This window comes from Vombatus ursinus, unplaced genomic scaffold (genome assembly GCF_900497805.2).
Source record: "Vombatus ursinus unplaced genomic scaffold, bare-nosed wombat genome assembly UNPS02009835.1, whole genome shotgun sequence".
NCBI lineage: Eukaryota > Metazoa > Chordata > Mammalia > Diprotodontia > Vombatidae > Vombatus > Vombatus ursinus.
In genome coordinates this window covers 17526917-17539718 of record NW_020949613.1, presented here as the reverse complement: position 1 = coordinate 17539718, position 12802 = coordinate 17526917, and positions in this window count along the sequence as shown.

Here is a 12802-nt window from a genome sequence, read left to right as displayed (position 1 = left end):
AGATTTTTTAGTAGAATCCTACATTCTCAATCATTAAACCAGTTTGAAAATTATGTATATGCGTATTTTATATAGTTAGGTAACTCATAAAAGTAAGCATGTACCTCTTATAAACGGACATTTAAACCCTATGTCTGGGAAAAGTTCCAGTTCTGGTAGCTGTTTTCCCCCTACTGACATTTCCCTTGTCATTCCTATTATACAGACTAGACTTAATTTCCTGTTTGTGAATGTCTCTGCAAGACAAAAATGTTTCTTGAAATAGCTTCTCCCTTTTACCTGGAATCCACATAGTCAGACACCCCAAATAACTCAGATTGTATTTGTGCATTCTGCACTCTATTTTTGTGCAAGTGAAAAATGCAGAACAGAGGCATTTACTCCAGAAAGAAATGCCCAGGCCGTTTCATAGGGTCAGTCTAGCTTCCACTCAAATCTTGTGAACTTTCTTCATCTAAAGGACAATGCAATGATAATTGATTCTCTTAACTATGCCACTGAGGCACTAGTTGATAGTGTCTTTTGAATCATTGAAGAATTACATTTTATATCCAATCTAATTTTAGTGTTAAGTGGGTCTGATTGTATTTGAGTTCATTAAAAGTTGGTGACCCATGTATGATGATAACTCACAGGTGGGTAGATAGTCAACTGAAACACTATTCCTTAACAATGTAGGCTAAAGGGGAACTGAGGAGGAATGCAATTCTATGACTGCAATAGCAGGTTCTCTAGAAAAAGAGGAAGAATCCCCCTGCACCAAGAAACCTTGGGCCAGTCTCTTCATTTGGTGCACCTCCATTTTCTTATTTCTAAAATAAATGAGCTAGCCTTGATTCCAGTCCTTTCTAGCTCTAAGATTTTATGCTCCCTGTGTTATCTAGGATTGACCTGAGACAAGATTTCAGTCAGAATATTAATTCTCAGTAGATGTATTTCAGCATAGTGGGTAGAGAACTGACCTTAATCTTCAAGTCCTCATTCTCACACATATTAACTACAGATAATGTTACTTAACCTCATTATGAGCATTTTTGCCTCTGAAATTGGCAAATGCTATATTGTTGACTGTTTAGTCTAAAGAAAGTGATGGAGAAAATGTTAATAATTTAGATTAAACTTAAAAGTATGTTGTGTTTACAATCCTCCCTCAAGAGCTGGTTGTTAAACATTTAACAACACACCACTATTTCTCGGTAACCCAGATAACTCTCTTAAGACAGTAAATTACAGACTCTGCACTGATGAAATCTTGGGCCTGAACCAAGAAAAAAAATAGCTGTCATTGATCTGCTCATGGGATTTGTCTATTTACTATCCTTAGGATTGTTGAGATTGGTTGGTTGGTTGTTGTCCTTCGTTCTTGAAGAGGATCAAAATGCCATCACTATGTTGGATTAAGGTACAGTGTGTCTGACTATGGTTGATCAGACCAATATGAGTTTGGAGGCTCTACTGCAGGTTGGGCACAAATAGTTCATGTTTTTTGAATGACTGATTAGTGAGTGGGAAAGGAAATGGTAATGTCATGTTTAACACCCTTCTTTTATGCCCTCTGCTACTGAGGCTAAATCTCTGTCACTGTGGATCGGCTAATGTTCTAAATGAGGTCTGTATGTGGGAGCTCTCTGAAGAGAATATAGGAGAAGAGTTGCACAGAACTCCCATTCTGATATTAGATTACCAGTTATCAATATTATAATTTGTTATTATGTTCCATTAAAATTAAAACTTCTAGTATTCACTAGTTTATTTCATTAGATTGTGAGATCTTTGAAATCAGGGACCATCTATCTTTTTCCTTTGTATCCCCAATGCTTAGCACAGTGCCTGGCACATAGTAGTAGATGCTTCATAAATACTTATTGATTGATTGACAGACTATTAATATATAATGAAATTATTATTGCCACTAATATTAATAATTTCTATTTCTATTTTGCTTTAAGGTTTACAAAGCACTTTTCCCAGTCTTATGTGGTAGTAGTGTATTCTTGCCCTCATTTCACAGAAGAGGTAATAAACTCAGAGAGGTTAAGCAACTTGCTCGTGACCACATAGCTAACAAGTAACACAGTGGGGATTTAAATACTGGTCTACTTATTCTGAGTTCAGAACTCTTTCTATGACGCGATTCTACATTATCACGAGCTGCCATCCTGTTTCAAACCTAGATTTACTTCTCTAGATACTTCTTCTGAATCCCCAGAGTTGTTTTAAATATTAAATGCACATGAATTCAATTCAACAGATATACATTAAATGTCTGCTGTGTGACAGGTGCTATTCTTGGTGCTGGGGACACAGATGAAAAAAAAAGACAGTCTCTCCAATAATTTGTCTCATTCTAAGTATGAATGAAAGATGAAAAGAAATTCCCACCATCAAGGAGCTTATATTCTACCACAAGAAGATGTACATACATACATACATACACATACACATCACATGCATACATATGTATATATATGTGTGTGTGTATATGACATTATACACATATACAACTATCTGTATGTATACACAAAGATATATCTGTGTATGTGTACACAGATATATCTTTGTGGAATAACAAAAACAACACTAATAGTATTTATGTAGGTTTTTATTTTATTTTTTAATTTATAGAATAAAGCAAGACTTCCCATAACATAGTATAACAAAAAAGATGATTGCATATGAAACTGCAAATCTATTATATACAACTTGCTGTTCTTTTTAAATATATAATAAAGTTATCATTTAAATTTCTTTTTTTCTTTCCTCTGCCCTGCCCTAGAGATGGCTACCATTAGACACAAATGTGTGTGTATATATATATATGTAAAAACATTCTATACATACCTCTATTTATCAGTTTTTTTCTCGGGATGCAGATAGTGTCTTCTTTCATATGTCCTTTGTAGTTAAATTTGGGTGTTTATAATAGTCAAAATGACTTATTCACTCAAAATTGTTCTTAAAACAATATTGTCATTACTATGTTCAGCATTCTCATGGTTCCATTCATTTTGCTCTTAATTATTTTGTACAAGTTTTATCCACATTAAGATTTTTGAGCTCATTTTTCCTTATAGGACAGTAGTACTGCATTGCAATTATATAACACAACTGGTTCAATCATTCCCCAATTGATGGCCATTTATATAGTTCTTAAAGTTTTGCTAAATACTTTACAAGTATTATTTCATTTTATCCTCACAATATCCCTGGGAGGAATGTGCTATTATTATCTTTATTTTATAGATGAGGAAACTGAGGCTGACAGAGGTTAAGTTACTTATCCAGGGTGACACATCTAGTAATAGTCTAAGTCTGGATTTGAACTTTCAGTTTGGGGCATCAGGGAAGCTTCATGGAAAAGATGGTATCTGATCTGGGCATTGATAGAAGAAAAAGATTTCAACAATTAAAGATAAGGAGGAAGCGCATTCCAGGTGTAAGGCCAGTGTGGAGTGAGATAGTTACCAGCTCCCAAAATGCAACACCTCTCATGCAGGATGTGTCACCACCTACTCTTGGGTTGGCTTGCTCACTCTAACTTGCTTTCACAGTGTCAGGTCTAGGGTCCCAGAAAAAGAACAACTACTGTTCAGTTACACTCATATTCTCTTAGGGTACTGGGGAACCTCTTGAGGGAAAATATTCTCTCTACTGGACACTCTAGCTCTTAAGTTTCTACAAAGTGTTTCTATTTCCATAATCAGTCTTTTATAATAATGACACTTTTCTACCTTATATTAACTTTAACAACAAGGCAAAAGAAAGAAAAACACTGCATATATTAAAGCAAGTGCATAAATAACAAAATATACCACAATCCATACATATACCTGGGCCATACTTTCCCAACTGTACATTAAATATCTGCAGGGTAAAATGGACACAGACTTATGGGAACCTGGCAGGGAAGTGAAGGGAAAGGAAAACCCACTCATTTGGGGGTAACTCACTACTCTGGACTGTAAATTTTGAAGACATTGATCCATTCATGAACATCTGCATCGCACAAAACTGTTTCTTTGCTCAATCACTGCTTATATATTGGTCCTTACCAGTATTCAGTTGGACAAATCCTCTTTACTCCAAGTAGCATTTACAAACAACTTATAATCACACTTACATGGGATTTTAGAAAGTATTCTCTCTTTCTTTAAAAATAAGTTTTTACTGATTTTTTTAATATATCGCCATATTTTTGTCCAGTGTCCTTCCTTTTCTCCCTCCTAGAGAATGAACCCTATATAATGAAGAATATTTTCTAAAGGAAAAAAAAGAAAAAAAAAGCAGGAAGATTTCCACTCAATTTTGTAGAACTGACATTTTAAAAATCCAGATACATGTACATATGTGTAATCTTTAGCTCAGAATCATTTAAGACTAAAATATGTTATAATATCAACAAGTAGATTTCAATAAAGGGAAATTGAAGTCTTTTAGCTATTCCTATTATGATTCCTGAAATGGGAAGGATAGATTTCCATGCTTTCCCAGGCCTCCTAGACCTTTTCTATAGTTCTTCAATACCTTCATTTCGCCCCCCCCATTACTTCTAGCTTCCTTTTATGTGTTATATTTCCCCATTAGAATGTAAGCTTCTCAAGGACAGGGACTGTCTTTCTGCTTACATATGTATTCTTGCTTAGCACAGTGCCTGGTACATAGTAAACACTTTATAAACTCTTCACTTGGCTTGTTGACTTGGATCTTCAAAAAATGTGACTGTAGCACCTGCAAGAACACTTGCCAAGCCCTATCTCTACAGAGGTTGCTTTCCAGGGTGATGACTGAGACCACTTTTCTGGAAACATTGCCATTCCCAAGGCTCTTGGGTTCAGGGTCCTGGGATGTCTCCATCAGAATATGAGGGGAGATTGTGGTCAAGGTGGTGGTAATGATTTTCACAGCATCTGCTGCCTCCCGTCTCTCCTTCAGATTGCCTTCCTACTTTAGTTAGACTAGCTTGCCCACAACATGATTGGTAGTTGGTGAGGACAGTTGGCTCCTTCTCCATGGGAATTACCTCTCTGTATTATATTTGTGAAGGTGAGGCTGGAAACAGTATGCGTGGTCTAGAAGTGCACTGCCCTGCCAGGTTTCGGTGGTTATCTATCTGTTGGTGGCAGTTGGTCAGTTGTTTCTGGTGGTGATAAGGAAATGGGTCCCTTTTCCACAATGACTTCTTCCCTCAATGAAGGGTTTGGGGCTGTGCTGGAAGCAGGTCTGGTAGTTTGAGGGACTTTGTAATTCCCAAGGCTCTTTAAAAAAAACATTGACTTCTTATTTTTTCCCTCAATTACATATAAATAAAAATTTTAAACTTTTTTTTCAATTTTGAGTTCCAAATTCTGTTCCTCCTTATTCTCTTTTCCCCCTTCTTGAGAAGCCCAGCAATTTGATATAGATTATACATATGCAGTCATGCAAAACATTTTCGTATTAGGTATGTTACAAAAGAGAATACAAACAAAAAAAAGAAAGAAAAAAAGAGAAAGTTTTAAAAAAGTATGCTTCAATCTGCATTCAAATTCCATCAGTTCTTTCTCTGGAGGTGGATAACATTTTTCATCATAAGTGCTTTGGAATTGTCTTGGATCATTGTATTGCTGAGAATAGCTAAGTCATTCACAGTTCTTCATCTTTGCTTCATCTTCATCATATAGTATTGCTGTTACTGTGTTCTCCTGGTTCTGTTCACTCACTTTGTGTCAGTTCATACAAGTCTTTCCAGGTTTTTTTGAAATCATCCTGAGCATCCTTTCTTATAGCACAATAGTATTCAGTCTCAATCACATACCACAACTTATTCAGCCATTCCCCAAATGATAGACATCACCTCAATTCCAATCTTTGCCACCATAAAAAGAGTTGCAACAAACACACATATATTTGTACATATATGTCCTTTTCCTTTTTTTTAATCTCTTTGGAATCCAGACCTAGTATTGCTGGGTGAAAGGGTATGCAGAGTGTTATAGCCCTTTGGGCATAGTTCCAAACTGCTCTCTGGAATGGTTGAATCAGTTTACAACTCCCCCAACAGTGCATCATTGTCTAAATTTTCTCACATTCCCTCCAACATTTGTAATTTTCTTGTTCTGTCATATAAGCCAATCTGATAGGTGTGATGTGGTACCTCAGAGTTGTTTTAATTTGACTTTCTCTAATCAATAATGATTTAGAGCATTTTTTTTCATATGACTATAGACAGATTTGATTATGGCATCTGAAAACTGCCTATTCATGTTTTTTGACGATTTACCAGTTGGAAATCATTCTTATAAATTTGAATCTATTTTCAATGTATTTTAGAAACAAGACCTTTATTAGAGAAACTTGCTTTAAAAAAATTTCCCCCGTTTTTTGCTTCCTTTCAAATCTTGACTGCATTGGGTTTGTACAAAACCTTTTCAATTTAAAAAATTAGTTATTTTGCATCTTATAATGCTTTCTGTCTTTTCTTTGGTCATAAATTATTCCCTTATCCATAAATTTGATAGATAAAATATTCTATACTCCTTTAATTTGCTTATGATATTACTCTTTATGTCTAAATAATGTGCACATTTTGACCTTATCATGGTATACAATGTGAGATGTTGGTGTAGACCTAATTTCTGCCAAATTGTGTTCTAGTTTTCCCAGCATTTTTTGTTAAATAGTGATTTCGTGTCCCAAAATCTTGGATCTTTGAGTTTGTTAAACACTAGGTTAATGTGGTCATTTACTAGGTTAATGTGGTCATTGTGTACTAGGTACACAATACTAGGTATTGTGTACCTAATCTATTCCACTGATCTACCACTCTATTTCTTATCCAGTACAAGATTATTTTGATGATTACCAGCTTGTAATGTAGTTTGAGATGTGGTTCTGCTAAGAATTCCTAAGGCTCTTAAGCTCAGCGTCTGAGGGAGATAGTGGTTAAGGTTGGTGTACTAATTTGACCAGACCTAGCAATGTGTCTTGCTGAGCAGGAGAAACCTCTTTCAGGGTGACAATATGGGTGATCCCTTTTATTTTCACATTACTTGTATCCATTATATCCTTTTTGCTCTCAGAGAGTAAATTTTTAAAATAAGTAATTTAAAAAAAAGTAGAAAAAATCAGCAAAACTAATCAATTGATGGAAAATCTGACTTGATATGTAATGTTTCATACCCACAGGCCCTGATTTCTGCAAAGGAGTTGGGGGGAGTGTTTTCTCAGTTCTGTTCTTTGGAGCCAATCATGTTCTTTGTAATTTTGCAATACTCATTTTTAGTATTTTTGTGTTGGTTATTCTTTCCACTTATGTTTTTGTAACCATTGAGCATGTTATTTTCTTGACTTTTCTTACTTCACTCTGTATCAGTTCATGTAAATCTTTCCTTGCTTCTTCTGCATTCATCATACTTGTCATTTCTCACAATACAATAATATTCCATCACATTCATGTGCCACAATTTGTTTATTCCCAATCAATGAACATTTACTTTATTTTCAGTTCTTTGCTAACACAAAAAGTACTGCTTTAAATATGGTAATGTTCATGGGGTCTTTCTTTTTGTTAGTAAACTCCTTGGGGATATACACATTGCAATAGAATATTTAGGTCAAAGACTATGATCATTTTAATCACTTTATTTGCATAATTTCAAATTGCTTTACTAAATGGTTTCATGAGAGCAGCATTTTAAAGTGACACTACATTATATAGCCAAATGGCTGTGCCAGTGCTTACAGATAAACAAGGACAAGATTGAGGAATACCTAATATCTTAGTTTGTCTGGAATGTAGAATATATGAAGAGGAGTAATGTAAAATAAATCTGGGAAGAGTAGTAGGAAACTCACAGTTGCACTCAAATGCTACAGCTGTGAACTGATGTTTTTCTAGTAGATAATAGTAAGCTGCTGATGATTTTGGAGCACAGGAGTAACACACTCTGATTTGTGCATTAGGCAACAATTTGGACAGCTATATAAGAGAATTCAAGAGAGTAGAAACTGCAAGCAGTGAAACCAATTATAAAACTATCAGAATGTTAAGTTTCAAGGAAAGGCAATGAAGGCCTGAACCAGAGTGGCAGCTTTTTGAACGAATTGGATGTGAGAAATGTTGTAAAGGTAGAACTTGGCAGCTGACTGACTGAATGAAAAGTCAAAGAATAGACAGGACTCCATGCTTGGAATATCTCTCTGAGATAGCTTCTGAGAGACAGTGAAACCATACATTGAATGGGCTATATGTTCATTTTTGAAAATTAGGAAAAGAATTAATTAAAACCTTCAGTACATTATGTTCTGGCTCAAAATTACAATTATTCCTAAAGAAGCTCATTTAGATTCAGTGTTTAATATCACAGCTTTACAAATAATAAAAACTAATAACATTGTGTCATAGTAAATAACAATGAGCATCACAAACACATTGTATTTTGTTGCCTGCTTTCATTTCCACATGAGAACAGATTCTTTCTGGTAAACAAGAATGAGATCAGAGTATTTGTAATTGATTGAACACAAGGTAAGACCCACTGTCCTGATATATTGGACCATAATTTTTTCTTTACAATAAGATGGTATAGTTGCCATCTATGATGGGGCTCATGGCTAATTATATGGAGATCTACAGGAGAAGCTGAACAGAAGTAAGATTCACAAAATAAAAAGATGTCCTTCAGATTGCATTGCAATGATTAGATTATGACTACTTGGTGTGTCAGTAATACATCCTTTGATTTACTCCCTGCTCATTTAGGCAGTATGGTCCATTACTGATAACCACATGTGATTCATATGCAACTTCCTTCAAATTAAGAACTTGAATTCAAAGATGGATATTAGAAGGATAAGTATAATTCAACCTAAGTGTCTCAGAAAACATATTAATTTTCAATGTTATAGTTGCATTTTGCTTATACAAAATTATTTCTCCTTAATCTTCTCTCCTCTAATACCACTCTCTAGTCCTTCTTTATAAATAAATTTTTTTAAGCAAGCCGTCCAAATACCAACCAAATGACAATATCTGGCAGTGCACACTGCCTTCCATATCCATGGTCTCCACATCTCTCCTGAGAGGAGGAAAGTATTTTCAAATGAGTTTTCTCTACTGCTACTACTACTTACTACTACTACTACTACTATTATTATTACTACTACTTCTTCTACTACTTCTACCACCACCACCACCACCACCACCACCACCACCACCACCACCACCACTACCACCACTACCACTACCACCACTATAGCTAGTTAGTGTGTATGTAACATTTTAAAGTTTGCAAAGTACTTTACAAATATTATTTCATTTTATCCTCATAATAAGCTTGGGAAGTAGATGCTATTGCTATCCCTATTTCACAGGTGAAGAAACTGAAGCAGAGGTTAAGTGCCTAGTGTGAAAGCTAGTGTTTGAGGTAGGACTTGAACTATCTTCCTGATTTGAGGTCCAATGCTCTATCTTCTATGGCACTTAGATGTCTCCAAGACTAATGTTGTTTATTATGATTCAATTGTTTTTAGTATTATTGTGGTAATTTGGTAGTATATTGTTCTTCAGAAAACATCTTAAAGCTCTATGTTTCTCTCCCTTATTTTGTCTTTCCCATTTTGTGTCCTTTGATATTTCAGTAGATCTGTGATCTTTGATATGAGTATTCCCTCCAAGGTAGAGATCACAACCCGTCTATGCCTTTTTATCCTGTGTGAGTCTCATCCACATCCTCCTATAAATTCTCTGTAAGAAGTCCACTTAATGTGCTAGGGGCTTTCTTTTGAGTCCCTTGACATTAAGAGCACACTGATGGAGCAACAAGGCCTATCTATCTATTTTCCTTTTCTATTACTATTAGACTAGTCAGCTCTTTATAGCTATATCTCTCTTTCATGGTATCTTTTATGCTACTTTTAGAACATTATTCTTCATTAGTAATATAGTCTATTCATGTCCACCATGCATCTTTACATCCGTTTTCTTTGAGTGTCCTGATATTTTAATTCTTCAGAGTCTGAGGTCTTCCATGGTTTGTAGCCACATAGCATCTCTAGAAGAACACTGTCATTTAAACTATGGGTTTTTGTTTTCAGCAGTATTTTGGGGTCACTAAAAACTCTACATTTTCCTGAATGTAATTTAGTCTGCTTTTCTCCTTTTGTTCAATTCTGGGCACTGTTTGTTGTCTATCTTTATTGTTTGTCCAAGATATATGTATTGATGGACCAGCTGTAAGGGCTATTTATCAAACTACATATCATAGTCTTAACACTAGACATTGTTCTTCCACTTGTTTTCTCCTGTGTAAATAATTAGGATGAACCTGAGTGACTATAGATTTCACTGATAATATTCTGTTGTGTTTCAGGGCTTTATGAAATAAACACAAGGTTATCCACAAAAAAAGGAACATTGGGGATATTTGACCATGGGCACGTCACTAAAGTTCTTTGGGTCTTAGTTTTTTTCATCTGTAAAATGAAAGGATTGAACTAGACTTATAAAGATGCATCACTGAATCTATGATTTTATTATCTTACAAGTTATTCTTGGTTATCTTGTATTACAGTGGAAAACACTTTTGGCAAATTTCTCTCTCTTTTACATTTCACTTGATAATTGGAGAAGGTTGTTGAATCAAATAACCTCTTCTTTTGACTCTTCCCAGGAATTTTGTATGATTTTAACATATGAATGCAATATGACTGCATGAGAACCTCTAAGATGTCAAACTAAATGCTTAAAATATTTAATATAATAAGCAAAATAATATTTGGTATCCTTTTCCTTTTTTTTCTTCATCAGTTATGCGATTAAATATGTGGTCTGCTGTAAAGTATTGTTTATAAAAGTTCCTTCCCTTATTCTCTCTATAGAATTCTTCAAGCAAAGGATAATAACTCCTTTGGGGGTATAATTTGGTATGAAAGAAGCTTGAGGTCCCTGTAAATGTTGAAATTGTGATACTCCCTTTGTAGTGCATCTGGGATTATGATATAGAGTCCAAATGTTACAGCTCTACTATTATTGATAAAGATGATAATTGCTCTAGAAATGTTGATCAATCTTTTTCCATTTTCCAGCTGTTTTATTTTCCTTCTTTCAGTTTCATAACTTATCATGGAATGATCTGGCTCAATTGAGTCTCTCACTAAATTTTCTGCAATTTGTTTTTTCTTCTACCACATCTTATTGTTTTATGAAGTGACATTGCTCATAATCTTCTATTGTCTTCCACCTGTCAGGGAAATAAATGTTTGCTGGCTATGATGGGTTTTAGGTTCTTTTGACCTCTTTGTTTTGGCAGTTAATTTACATTGTCTAAGATTCTCTAGAAAATCATGGTAGTATCTCTCGATGTCAACTATTTTATCCATTTTCCATTGTTCCCCCCCCCAGTGGCAATAGCTTGTTAAAAATTTTCAAGTTGCAGCTGTTTTACTTGAATGCCATATCTTCTCTTTTTTCTTCTTTTAATTTAGCACCAATTTAGATTTTTGCACTAAGGAGTTGATGATCTAAATGTATGCAACAATTGATTCAGAAATGATTTCCACATTAATACACTGTAATTTCTTTCAATTAAGATATACACGAATTTTGTTACGTTACTCTGTGCCTCCTGACTCTCCTTGAAGAAAGGTAAATCGAAGCATGCAACTTCTTTATATTCTATAAACCTATGAATTCTTTAGTTTTTAAGGTTTAATGGTGTCTAACTTTTTTTTCAAATGCAGATGCTTATCATGAGTACTCCAATGTCTCAATGACCAAGTATCCCATAAAATGATGTTTCTAGTTGCTTTTGAATATGTGATAAAAACAACCCTGCCAACTCCTTTAATTGGCTTTTGAAGGAGAACTGGTAAGCTATTTTTCCATTTGTAATCTTTAGCAGGGGTTCTTAACCTGGGGCCTGTGCACTTGTTTATAAAATATCTTGATAACTATATTTAAATAGAATTGGTTTCCTTTATAATGTTTTGTATTTTATTTAATGCCTTTAAAAACATTATTCTGAAAATGGATTCATAGGCTTCACCTACTTGCTGAAGGGGTACATGAAACAAACAAAAAAAGGTTAGGAATACCTGGTCTGTAGGCATGAGTTTTCTATATAGTCTATAAGCCTATGGATTCTTTTTATTCATACATAGTTTTCACCATCTCCTTTTTTGCCCACTTTTGTACTGATGGCACTGAATATTAAAGTGTACGGTGATTTAGCACTATAGTAACAAAACTGCCAACTTGTCTATGTCTCTCTTAGAGGCTGGCCTAATGCTAGCACTCTCTTAGCTGAGGTTCAGTTTTGGGATGAAATGAGGTGCTTGTAAATCATTAAACAGTTAAGAAGGGGGCTAATCCTAATGCACCAAAGACATAGTATCACTTGGCTTTAGCATTGGTAGGAAAAGCCTTCCTCACCTCCTTAAGGAAACAAATTTGGTCAAGAGGTCATCAGGGCAGGGTATGGTGGAGAAGTGCACCCCCTCGGATCTCATTGGATCTTTTATGCCCTTAAGTGACCAAGAAGATGCATAGAGGAAAAAGGGCCAAACCAGGTCCTCTATTGTCTTCTTTTAGAGAAAACTAATCCCCAACATAGGACAGAAGGTGTGAGCTTAAACCATAATGTGGGGAAGAAGAGGGAGCCATGTGCCTAATCCATGTTATGTGGAATGCAAATGATAAAAAATGCAAATGATGAAAATTAGTCCTATCGTGGTTTCCTTCTAAATTTCCTTCTGTGTATTTTTATGTGTTGCAATGATTCTTTCTTTCTTTCTTTCTTTCTTTCTTTCTTTCTTTCTTTCTTTC